Source organism: Bos taurus, chromosome 1 (genome assembly GCF_002263795.3).
Source record: "Bos taurus isolate L1 Dominette 01449 registration number 42190680 breed Hereford chromosome 1, ARS-UCD2.0, whole genome shotgun sequence".
Taxonomy (NCBI): Eukaryota; Metazoa; Chordata; class Mammalia; order Artiodactyla; family Bovidae; genus Bos; species Bos taurus.
Genome location: NC_037328.1, coordinates 79,418,275 through 79,427,506, shown reverse-complemented (window position 1 = coordinate 79,427,506; position 9,232 = coordinate 79,418,275). Strand labels below are relative to the sequence as shown.

At 41.9% G+C, this 9,232-nt stretch overlaps 1 long non-coding RNA gene across 1 annotated transcript; it reads left to right on the top strand.

Moving 5' to 3' along the window:
* Positions 1-757: 757 nt before the first annotated feature.
* On the top strand, positions 758-8,440 carry LOC101906248 (uncharacterized). The gene is made up of 3 exons (XR_233317.5): positions 758-984; positions 2,496-2,600; positions 6,068-8,440. It is a non-coding gene; the product is annotated as an uncharacterized lncRNA (long non-coding RNA).
* The last annotated feature ends 792 nt before the right edge of the window (positions 8,441-9,232 follow it).

Sequence of the window (9,232 nt, the reverse complement as noted above, 5' to 3'; positions counted from 1 at the left end):
CTCCCTCTTGGGTCCTCAGTTTTCTTTTATGAGAATCCAGGGAATTAAGATTGTTATATTTGTGGTCCCTGCCAGAACTAATGAACTACGAATTGAATTTTTTCAGATGCTAAACTGGCCAATTCAATGAATCAGATTCTCTTTTATCCTGATGTTCACGAGGAAAAAAGAATTGGTAAAACAATAACTTATACCAGATACTGTGCTGATATGCTTATCATTTCACCGACCAACAAACTGATATTCAGGATGAAATGACTCAACTAAACCACAACAGCAATTCCGATGGCCTGGTGGGGAATTAGGACAGAAGCAGCCCAGATTCTCACACCTTCTGCATTTGCACCCAGAATCTCAGAAAATCAGGTTATGATCTTAATGGTAATAATGAATGATAATATTGAATGCTAATAGATCTTACAATATCTTATGAATTATCAGAGAAAGCTTAAATCATACCAGTGTATGATTTTAGTGTTTAGCAAAGTGTGTTGCAATTTAGTATTTGGAGACCAAGTATCAGTAAATGATATAGATGGCAACAACATGAACCAGAATTTTCCATTGCCCAGAATATTTCATTGCCTAGCCACCTTAGGTAAACAGGAATTTACTGTGGCATCAAAACAATAGTGGCCTCTAAGGACTATATTCTGGGAGTCTCAGGCTTGCCAACTGTCCAGCAACGGGTCAGCTGCAGACTCACTGTCCACTCTAGCTGGGCATTACTGGGATTCAATCAGTCTCCACTTCAGAAATCATGGGCGGTGTTTCCATGGAGCTCTGCCCGAAAAGAGGTGATCTAAATCTTGCATGAGAGATGTACATCAATAGGGAGCTTTGCCTAGAACACTGTGACCTAAAAAATCATATTAAGGAACTCAGAATGCAGAGTCAGTTTCAGAGACACCAGGTGACCTTGTGCAAGGCACCTCGTAGATTGCCTTGCTGACTGGACTCCCCTAATGAATGGTGACTGCCTCTGTGAGTACCTGGGTTAGTGGCAAGCCCCTGCCAGGGGCAAACATTCTGATTTTCACTGCCCTATTTTTTAAAGGCAGCCTGCTTCTTCTATTAATCATCTTGCTGTTTGTTTGTTCTGGGAAGGCAAGCACTGATTCACAAAGGGAAATATCTCTTAGTGGTTAGACTGGAACGGTATCTTTGCTGTGTGCTTTTGAAGATCCTGTTCATTTTATTTTTTCAAATCGCTTAAATAAAGATGTAAATGATACATTTCGTGTAGACTTTAGGGCCAAGAAGGGTTTGGTCCCCCTTCCCAATCCATACATAACTATTCTTCCTTTACTGGATTAAAAGTACTGCATAATACTGCAAAGTTCCCTCTTTGTCTAAGCTGCTGGGAGGCTCAAAAATCACACTCTATGCTTCAGTAAAGTTATTATAATTCTGAGTTCTCTTCTTCCTCACTGTCCTCTTCTTTCCTGGCCAGGTCTTAATCTTTTATCTGTTTTTTTTTAAAAATGAGATTGTTACCTCTATATCATGTGAGCTATTTCGGATATTTTTTTGGAAGTGCCATGCAAATAAGTCAATAATGTGAGTTAAAGTGTTTCATGAGTGCTTTCCAGATGTAGAAATTGAGAAGACGAATGCTTATTCTATGATGAAGTCTAAACTTTTCACTTCTAACACAGATTCATCATTAATGTTTAAAAGCTTATAGGTAGTAATAACTATGAACCTTTGCACAGCGTTTACCATTTATAAGGCAAATGCCTTCACATGTGTGCTGTATTTTTAAATTAGTGTTCTCCCTTTATAGATGAACAAGTGAGGTTTAGAGAGATTAAGTGGATTGCCAGAGGCCATGGAGCTGGTAAACTCTGGGCTCCTGACCCTCAGCCAGGTCTTTTGCTGGTCCCCGTTCCCCAATATCATCTTGTCTCTCACTAGCTTCTCATTTAAACCAGCATTCTTCACATTATCTTCAAACACATTGTTCAGGTTTTTTTAATACGTCAATCAGATTGAAATAAAAGATCATCTTAGGGGCTATTTCTCTCACTGAGATGGTCTGCAGGCAGTCTGGAAACTGCTGATTTAAGGTCTAAAGGGTCAAGCTTGGAATGACCCTTCTAGGAAATCTGAGTTCCCTCCTGTCATGCCTGGGGTTCCCTGCTTCAGTTTAACTGACACATCATGGGCAATCATGTTTGAAGTGTAAATAAAAAATGGGAAAATGTGATTTTTAACATGCTTTTCTCTTCCTAGAAGTTATTTTAAATACCCCTGGGGCTCCCCTGTCCCTGAGTGGCCCATAGAATACCAGATCCACAGATTGTTGGGGCAGTCATGGAAAATGACTCATTGCTTCTGCGGGCTGGTTGGTATGGAAACATATGATATCCTTCACACTCAAAACCTCACAGTCAAGTTGGTCCACCAAGTGGGTCAGCCAGACAACCTGCTTTAATGTCTCCTTAAAAATTAGGTAGTTACTGCTTTTGAATTTTTGTTTCCTCCCACTTTAGGCCACCCACCTACTACCAACTGCAAGTTGAAGAGCTTTGGGAGTAGTTTGTCCAGAAGGTCCACTGCGCCTAGAACCTTCTGGGAGGTCGAGCACCCGAAAAGAGGTGTGTATCCAACACTTTTCTTTCTGATCTCCTTCTCCAGGCTTGGCTGGACCCAATAGGCCTCAGATCCTGCCCACAGTCTGGGGGCTGGAAAGGCTAATCTCAAAGGGCTAGAAATGAGTCAGTTTCCACACTCAGCTTCAGGCGTGTGGCTTCCTGAAGCCCAGACGAGGAAGCTCTGAATTTCAAAGAGCAATTTTTTTTTCTTTGCATACCATATCCGGAACTGAAACCACCAATTCATTTCACTTAAGATCTCACACTACACTTAGGTTATCAATAACATTCCAGAGATAAGATACCCAGGCTTCATGAACCGAGTCTTTCTGTCTCTGTCACTCTCTTTTCTCCTGGTACTAATGTTGGTTTCTTCCTTTTCTTTTGTTCAGTCCCGACAAGACAGAATTCAGAGGCCTTTGTGTCCTTCACAGGTGTTTATGAGGGTTTGTCCCTGCCCATAGCTTTCTGCTTTCCCTTGCAAGTCAGCTTGACTGGGTGTGAGTTAAGGTCCTAGGTTACATGTCTCATTCCAGGGGGGCAACTGACTTTGTGACTTTGCTGAGAGCATCCACACAGAGGTCATCCCACTAACCTGGGAAAGCAGTTAAAAGATGGAGTGTATGGAGAGATACAAGCAAACTTCAAGAAACAGGAAATCGATGGAAAATGTATACAATGGCAATGCCTCCCAATGTCAACTGATACATCAACCTGTTAGGGAGAAAAAGGATCTCTACCATTTACATAGTACCTTTCAATTTATAAACCACTTTCACATCCTTTTTCTATCTTCATTCTCACCAGAACTTGTGAAATTAGCCAGACAAGCTTTATCTTCCCCAATTTAGACAGGAGAGAGTACCCAGTGCTAATAAAAGTGATGGGCCCATGCCATAAGAGTGAAAAAAGCAGATACCTCAGATTAGAAACCTGTTCTATTCATTCCAACTCCTGTATTCTTGGAACTCCCATTTAACCTTATATATAATATAATATTACATCACAATCCATGACCTAATGTTACACAGTCATTTGTTGACATTTTAGAATTTTAGGTTCTTAAAGGTCAGGATTAATGGCTGTTGTTCATTACTTTGGTACAAACTTCTAAGTCTCTGCTTTCTTTATTTAAAAAGTAGAAGAAGGCATTGAATCCTGTGTTGCTTTCAATGTTAACATTCTGTGGGTCCTTGTGTCAGTGACTACTGAATCCATGGAATTAACCAAAAATGTTACCCAAAGGATTTTCTATGGAGCATAAGAACCCAGGATGACTGTAGTGTTAAGTAAAAATGGTTATCATGGTCAAATAAGTCAGAAAAAAAAGAAGGATTATTCAAAATGAAACAGGTTGCTTTGCTCTGGCCCTTCTCAGAGCCTTTACATGCAAATCTACATGGGGAGGGGGACTATGGAATGTGCAACATTCCTCTAAGTTGGCCCTAGAACATGGATCTCATAGAATCAGTGTGCTATGGATCCCATTGTGATAAACAGCAGGACATTCTCTGATGATCCCATTGGTCTTTTAAAGCAGCATCATAGATTCCAAGAAAACTCTTACAACACCCCAGTACCACTACCACCTCCTGCTGTACCCGACCTCAGTACTGTATTTGCTAGGCCATGGAAGGCGACCCTCCAAGCCAGGTACCGCCTAGCATGGAGCAACTCCACTGTACAATCTGGATCACATCATTTCAGCCACAGAAGACTTTGAGCTGGAAAAAAAAAAAAACAAAAACCCACAATCCATCTGAAAGCAAGCACTTCCACATGTGGCCTGAATATAGGACTAGAGGCAGCATCTTTGATTGCTTTGGAAAGTTACTGCCCTTTCATTTCCCTGAGAGCAGGATCTCATCACTCTCTTTTTATGGGAGAAGAAAGGTGAGGCCGCTTAAAGATTTTCCATCCTGTCCATTGCCATTCTAACTCCCGTAGCTCTTTCAGCATCCTCCCTCTATGGAAAAAAGGAATTCTAGGCTTTCAGAGAGACTCTTAGAGGGTGGCATTGTGCAGGGGGCTTTGTCTGGTCTGCAGCCTCTTTTCAGCACCCCTTCCACAGCCCCTGTAGAATGGCTTCTAAGACTATGTGCTGTCTTCTCAGAGGCAGTCTGGCTCTATGTTAACATATTTTAGATTGTCCGAAATTTCTAAGCCACACTCTGTCTCATGGGAACTTCCTCCTGTGGCCGGCACCAAACAATTCTGATCATGCTTATGCAAGCATCCAAGGTGTTGCTGCCAGTCTCACAGGTGACTCAGCTTGTCTTAAATCCCTATCAGAAAAGTCCCATGAACAGCAAGGACTTCTATTCTCGAGCCCAACTTCTTGTGAAGTAACCTTCTGCTGTCTCTTCCCATCTTCCTCGCTCTAGAAGAAGTCTTTGTGGTGCCAAAGGTACTATTTACCTGTTTGACTGAGGAGCCCCCACTTTGAGTGAAGAATTCCTGCTCTAGGCTTAAGTCTGCAAATGCCATTTTCAAGTTTAGGGTAGTGTTTCTGCTTTTGACCTCAGCCACATTTGTGCTTGGTTAGAGATTGCTAGTTATATGAGAGACAGACAAATTATCTTTCGTCTAGAACGACATGAAACTCCCTCATGCTGAACTATGCGAAGGAAACTTCAGGCTAAAAGAAGGCATCAGGCAAACACATTTAAAATGACCCTGGGACTACTTCTGTTTTATTTGCAGGAGGAAAATAATCCTCATCTCTCCCTTGACTTGTATAGATGTTCTGCACTCTATCAACCACCTAGGTAGCACTCTAAGATTTTACATGAATATTTCACATTTGTTATCTCATTTACCCCCATAACAACCATTCAAGTCAGATATTATTGTACCATGTCATTACACTTTATGAGAGCACTGTGGTTGTGGGCTAGTGCTAATCTTCTGTTCTATTGTTAGAATCCTGGACTGCGATTCAAAAGTTCTGGGTTCTAACCCCTCTGCGACCTTCTACAAGTCGCTTTCTCTTTCTGGCCCTCGATCTCTCCATCTGTAAAATAGAAGAGATGCGGGGTAAATTAGACAAATTTCAATACCCCCCATCCTGGTCAGCCTCTTGCAACTGCTTGTCTCTGTTCACAATGTGACCAGAGAGATAAAAAACACTGCTGAATATCCAAGACAGCAGTACCTCTGCCTAGTATTTGCCACACTGATGGTAAATGAGAAATACTGTCTCATTAGCTTTACATCTAAAAGAACAACATGCCCATAGTCATTCATTACACACGGCACTGTGACAATAATTTTTTTAATGTAGAAATCCTGATTGGTTCAAGTAAAGAAATGCTTGAGAGAAAGTTCAAGTTTTGAAACTGCTAATACCTTCCTGCGATGGTGTGTGGGACGCGGTGGGGGTAGGGAAGAGTAAGCCAGACAGTTCATCTTAGGGGTAACCTCTTTGGTTTATGTAAAATACATGACTCAAAGCAAATTCATTCTTGTAGGCTGCCATGCCTGAAGGAGGACGAAGCTGCGCTCAAAAGAGATTGAGATGTTCATACAATTAATCAGCTACGTCTTTGTGTTGTGTATCACGGTGTCTAATTTCCAGAGGAAAGATCACTTTCAAACCACATAAATGATGATGCTTTTGGGAAAAAAGACAGCAAAAAGGAAAACCCATCTCTCCTCAATGTAAAGATTTCACTATGAACTCACCTATTGTTTTTATTTTACACCCACAGTCTTGATGCTTATTATCTCTGAAATCATTTCAGTTTCCAAAAATTATCTGAAACACTCCTACATCTGGGGCTTTTGATAAACAGTCCAACTTCTACAGACAGAAACAGTTGTGCATGTGTGTGTGTGTGTGTGTGTGCAAACGCACGATGTGTTTGAGAGACAGAAGGATGAGTTTAAGGGAGAGGGAAAAAGTGATGGCACCCTTCTGAGCTACACAGCCTGGACACCTGTGAAGACCTGAGTAGGTTTCACTGTAACACACAAAGACGTCTATGAGCATGGGTCTTCCCTCCATGGATCTCTCTCTTGAGACTGCAAGAAACTTTGGGGTAATTTTACTCTGATGCTAAGAATAAAAATCATGATGAATGTTTTGAGCACTTACAATGTTCCAGGAAATTTTCTAAGAGCTTTAATACACGTGAAATCACATATTACTCACAAGTCAATGAGGTTGATACTATTCTTATCACATTCTACAGATGAAAAAAAAAAATCACAGAGAAGTAGGCTCCCAATCACTGGCTTATTCACAATGAATTAAAATCTTGCCTGACAACCATCAAGACTGGAGAGGCCACTTCCTGTGGGAGGAGCTTTCAGTGAGATGGAATCTCTCTCCTCTCAACTGTCTCCAGCTTTCTCATGGCATTGAAGCCACTGCCTTAAGCTACAGTAATCTGTGTGCCTGTTAAATCTTCTCTGGGAAGACCCTAAGGTCCTTATGATCAGGGTAGTATTAAAATTATCCTTGTTTTTCCACAGCCATGGCAAAAGTGCCTGGCACTGCATAGGCATTTTAGGAGATACTAGTTGAAAAAGTGAATGAAGAAACCCAAGTTTCAGACCTGAGTTTGCACAATCATGTTAGAAAAATTGATACAGACAGCTCTCCAGGACCAAAGCTGGCTAAATCTTGAGACAATGATCATGACTATTAAAATAAAACATGTTATTTGCTTTCAATCCCTGTAGAGGTTTCCTCTGAATTCATCTTCACCTCTTGGATGATTATGGTGTGTGCCCTGTCCATCTGGCCTGAAAAGTAGATTTTAAAAGAAATACTGTAATGAGAGTGAGAAAGCTTAAGTCATGTCAAGTTCTGAAGTTTGTTGTATGCACCTCCTTTGCTCATCCTGAAGTTAACTTTTTACAGGTTAAATTGATACCATTCTTATTAGCTTTCCTTTTCCTTTTAGAAGTAGAGCAGAATCCCATCTAGAACACAGGTTAAACCTCACCTCCAAAGCATCTCGAGACCATATTGGAAAACTGAGATGTAACGAGATGCCTCTGATAAAAGTGTGATCTTATAACAAAGGAGCTCCTTAAAATAGATAATCCCCCAAAGTCACCCACTTTAACCCTCTCATTTAGCAGATAGGGATAATGTGGCTCAGAGAGAGGAAATGAGCTGCCAAAGGTACCAGATCAATTTAATAATAATAAAAAAGAGAATACACTCAAGACAGGGAACTCTTAGATGAGACTCTTCCCTTTTATTGATACAGTTTGCTATCCTTCATGACTCGGTTACAAGTTTCAGTGATTCCTAGAATAAAACAGATTACATTTGAGGTAAAAGTTTGATTGGAGTTCAAGGACATCCTCAGGCTTGGGCAAGACTAATCTTAAGGGCCCGCATGGTGGGAGAGGGTGGGTCTCTATTTTTGTTCACATACTAAACATTTGTACCTACCAAACCACAGCAGGATAAATTAGTTGGTTGGCATCAAAAGAGCATGAGTCACCATTCTCACCAGCAATAAATCTGATTTCTGGCACAGAGGAGATCAAATTCAAAATGACAGCTGAGATCGGAGTATGTTGGCCTCCCTCCATTCATGGTTCTTCTGCCCATGTCCCTGCTGGAAGAAAATGTTACTTTACCTCACAGTGATGGTGGAGGCTTTTAGAGTAGCCATGATCTTGTAATGCTGCTGGTAGCTAAAAAGCCATCAAAAGAGAGCAGTGCCTGAGCAGATGGCAATGACCAGCAGGTGAAATCTTAGCCTTGTCCATTGCTCTCTACCTGACTTTGAACATGCACATGTCTCTGAGGGCTGCACTTCCCCCATGTGAAATTTGAAGAGTCTGGGCAGAGAATGTGCAGAGTGCCCTCCACTTCAAGGATTCACTAAGCTCATGAATGGATCAACGACTCCTTTCCTGAGTGTGGTTCTGGGAGTCCTCAGGAAAGCAGCCACTCGGAGACATGTGGTTTCAACTAACAGTCTTGACTTCAAGGATTGCATTTACTCCAACCCTTGCAGCCATTTGGGAGCTGGAAACATATGGACTTGAAGTTCAAAGAATGGACTCTGTTCCAATCTCAGCCCTACAACCTAGGTGATCTTAAACAACTTCAGTTCCCTTTCTGAACCTCCGACTCTTCCTCTGAAGAGTCCAGGCAATGATACCTATTTCATTGAGTTGTCTTGTGGGTCAGAAGAGATTTTACATGTCAAAGTGCTTATAACCTGAAAAGCATACGGGTTTTGTGGGGGAGGATGAGGATGGAGATGTAGATGAGGGGTTAAGAACAGTTTTTGATTTTCCATAGAGATACAAATGAACTGTAGGTTCAGGGTCAGCAAGTAAGGGCAGAGACTGAGACATGCTGGCTGAGTGCTCTGCTCACCCTGAGCATCACCCCAGTTCTCCCTTTCCACCGTCACCCCCGTCTCCCCAGTACAGCAGAAAGTGTCACCCGTCTTACGTCTTGCGCCTCCCTCACCCCCACCCTCCTCACTGCAGACCCAGCTGGAGTGTCAAATCAAAACCCTTGTACAGATATTTCACCCTCACTTCTAGACCGTCTAAAAGAAAACAACAGAGGCGCTCCCTCCGCCTACACATTTCCCTTTGTTTTGAGGGCTATGGCAGCCTGGTCCTGTGGCAGTTAGAGCTCCCAGCGAGAAAAG